Source organism: Penaeus vannamei, chromosome 15 (genome assembly GCF_042767895.1).
Source record: "Penaeus vannamei isolate JL-2024 chromosome 15, ASM4276789v1, whole genome shotgun sequence".
Classification (NCBI taxonomy): domain Eukaryota; kingdom Metazoa; phylum Arthropoda; class Malacostraca; order Decapoda; family Penaeidae; genus Penaeus; species Penaeus vannamei.
The window spans coordinates 17,203,559-17,207,123 of NC_091563.1; the positions used below are offsets into that span (position 1 = coordinate 17,203,559).

At 47.0% G+C, this 3,565-nt stretch overlaps 1 long non-coding RNA gene across 1 annotated transcript in view; it reads left to right on the top strand.

Annotated features, from left to right (window-relative positions):
- Positions 1 to 1,282, top strand: part of LOC138864198 (uncharacterized) — a 10,236-nt gene extending 8,954 nt beyond the window's left edge. The window contains exon 2 of the long non-coding RNA XR_011399088.1: positions 1 to 1,282. This exon is cut by the window's left edge and continues 1,383 nt beyond it. This is a non-coding gene — a long non-coding RNA (uncharacterized lncRNA).
- The last annotated feature ends 2,283 nt before the right edge of the window (positions 1,283 to 3,565 follow it).

The following is a 3,565-nucleotide window of genomic DNA, read 5'->3' on the forward strand; positions in this document are numbered from 1 at the left end:
TTGGTCGCCAGACGGACCCTAGTCGGGCGTGTGCGTCAACATGCAACTTTGTCACGCTGGCTGATCAATCACTTGTTGGGTCGACTTGCACCATACACTTGTTTAGCCATTGGTACACTTTTAGGATTTAGGGCTGAGGTGCAACGGCGCGATTTGCCTGCCATGCAGATGGGCGGCTCAGCTGATGATCCTACAGTGGGCGATACATTTATTTACTATCTGTAAACGCTTAAGTGAAGATGGTGGAATTATGTTGTTGTTAACCATGGTAGGATGTTCATCACAAAACTTTTTCCTCATAACTTTTTTTCAGAGTTAATGAGAGGAACTTAGTATCAATACCCCATATCCCTTTAGTTGATATTCAAGTTCAGATCGCTCAGACGACAAAGTCCGGAAATAAGAGTTAAAAATCTTTTAATGATAGAGATTGGATTGCCCACTTGCATTCATGATGGACGATTAAGCAGTTGGGTGTTGTCAGCCACATAATGGCAACATGGCAAGAGAAGAGTAAATGACCTTAACACTTTCTTGCCGTGACACTGACAGGGGGGGGGGGGGGGGGTAAGTAGGCCAGTTGATACAGCAACTGCCAGAGGAAATTGATAGTTCTGTCGACGGGCGGCTGACGTTGCCATAAGCCAATAGCGAGCCAGGCGTTCCGCGATTGCATGCCTGGCAGGACGTGCATGGCCGGATGTGAATGAAATATGCATCCTCGCCGACTGACCGAATATCCGCAATCAATAGTGCGATCAGTTTTTCGGTTCATTAAGTCCTCGGTGTTGGGGAAGTCACTGGGCCATCTGCCACTCACGAGGCGCCGGCGGTGGCCCTCCCTGCTCGTCGTTCCGGCTGCTTTCGGGCTCCATTTTGGGCGGGGAGGCGCTCGGCGAGGGGCAGGTGCAGTGCTTGATGGTTCCTTGGGTGCACTGGGATTGATTTCGTGTTCATGTACTTTCAGGTGAACCGCGCTTGAATGTGCTTTCAGGTGCACTGTATTTGAATGTGCTTTCAGGTGCACTGTACTTGAATGTGCTTTCAGGTGCACTGTACTTGAATGTGCTGTAATGTGCTTTCAGGTAAATGTGCTTAACTGCCCCATGGTGTGTTTTCAGGTTAACTGTGCTTGAATTTGCCTCAATGTGCTTTCACGTAAACCGGGTTTGTATGACATTAAACCAAAGGGCATATGACATGTGAGAAATTTTTTTAAGTACAAAGTTATCGTGTGTAAGTTATGTGTAAGTATTTAAAATATACAACAGATCTAATCGCAGAGGGTAATGGTTTCATTCCAATCCTAAATGTTCTAATTGATTCTGATTCACAAGGTATACTTAATCACCCTCATGTGTGACTTTTAAGAAAGGGCATTTGAATAGGTCAGCCGTGAGAATACTCTCTCTCTCTCTCTCTGTGTCTGTCTGTCTTTCTCTCTCTCTCTCTCTCTCTCTCTCTCTCTCTCTCTCTCTCTCTCTCTCTCTCTCTCTCTCCCTCTCTCTCTGTCTCTCCTCTCTCTCTCTCTCTCTTTCTCTCTCTTCTTCTTCTTCTTCTCTCTCTCTTTCTGCCTATCTGTCTCCTCTCTTCCTCTATCTCTATTTCTCTCTCTCTTTATCTCTGTGTGTCTGTCTGCCTATCTGTCTCTTCTCTCCCATTCTCTGTCTCTCTGTCTGTCATTCTCTCTCTCCCTTTCTCTATCTATCTGTTTATCTCTGTCTCTCTCTCTCTCCCTCCCTCCCCCTATTTAATCCAGAAAACACGGCAACTAGAAATATCCACCAAATTGCCACCCAAAGAGCAGGCCATGCACGTACCTCTACGCTGGATATCCCTTTACACAGGAATATCAGCCTGTGACAAGGTGGCTCAGAACTAGCACTGTCGAAGAACTGTGCAGTGCCATTATCTCGTGATAGAACGTGTTATCAGCTGTCTTCGAGATGATGAGGGCCCGATGTGGACTAGATGACATGGTGCCATCTGGTATTATGGAAGTATGGCAGGGTCATCACATATGAACAAAACTTTTAATTCAGTAATGAACTGCCTCGGAGACGGCAACCAGGCTACGCTTAGGATATTAGTGCACTATACATTATGTGCATGATGTAGTTTTGGAGGCAAAGCCATGCTCATGTCACCACTGCGAAGTGCGCAAGGCGCCCAAGTTGCATAATCATACACATTACTCACTTTGTTGCACGAAAACTGCATCCTATCGATCAAATAGCACAGCCCGGAGACCAGCACTTATTGACTATATTAATTCTATTATAGTCACTGGTCTTGCCTTTAATATGATTATTAATCTATTTATTTTATTTTATTTTATTTTATTCTTTATTTATTTATTTTTTTACCGACTAGATGATATGTGAATAAAATGATAGCAGTGACGTATGTATGTGTGTTGAGTTCATGTCTGGCTGATAGTCCTTTACATAAATAGAGTTGCTTTGGCATCTTACCCCGGCTTTTTGCAGGGCTTGTACACTGTTTTGTAAATAAATTATGTGGAATCAAATAAAATTTTCATTCTCACACATTCACTCTCTCTCTCTCTCTCCCCTCCCTCCCTCTCCCTTCTCCCTCTCCTCTCCCTCCCTCCCTTCTCCCACTCCCCTCCTCCGTCTCCCCTCCCTCTCCCCTCCCCCCTCCCCCCCCCCTCCCTCCCTCTCCCTTCTCCCCCTCCAGCCTCCCTTCCTCCCTGGCTCCACCGTGTACTTTCTCCCCCCCCCCTTCCCTTCCCCAAGTGTGACGTCACCAAAAGGACAATCGCCACCAGCCCCTTCAATGGATATTCATGACGAGCCTTCGAGAGCGGCGCCATCTTTGTGTCTCAGAGACCCGCTGGTTTCGACGGCGCCCCTGTGGGAGGGAGGGGGGGGGTTGGGGGGCGGGGAGGAGGGGTGACAGTAGGGAAACGATGGTAGGAGAGAGAGAGAGAGAGATGGGAGGGCAGGGGGGGAGGGTGATGGGAAGGACTGGGGAAAATGGAGAAGGAAAGAAAGGAGGAAGGGGGAAGGGGGATGGAAGTGAAGGAAGAGAAGAGAAGGGGAGGAAGTGATGGAAGGGAAGAGAGAAGAATGGATGGAAGTAATGGAAGGGAAGAGAGAAGTGACGGAAGGGAAGAGAGAAGAAGTGATGGAAGGGGAGAGAGAAAAAGTGATGGAAGGCAAAAGAGAAGAAGGGATGGAAGGGAAGAGAAAAGAAGGGATAGAAGTGATGGAAGGGAAGAGAGAAGAAAGGATGGAAGTGAAGGAAGGGAAGATAGAAGAAAGGATGGAAGTGAAGAGAGAAGGGATGGAAGTGAGTGAAGGGAAGATAGAAGAAGGAATGGAAGTGCTATGAGTGAAGAGAGAAGGGATGGAAGTGATGGAAGGGAAAAGAGAAGAAGGGATGGAAGGGAAGAGAAAAAAAAGGGTGGAAGTGATGGAAGGAAAGAGAGAAGAAGGGATGGAAGTGAAGGAAGGGAAGAGAGAAGAAAGGATGGAAGTGATGGAAGTGAAGAGAGAAGGGATGAAAGTGATGGAAGGGAAGAGAGAAGAAGGGATGGAAG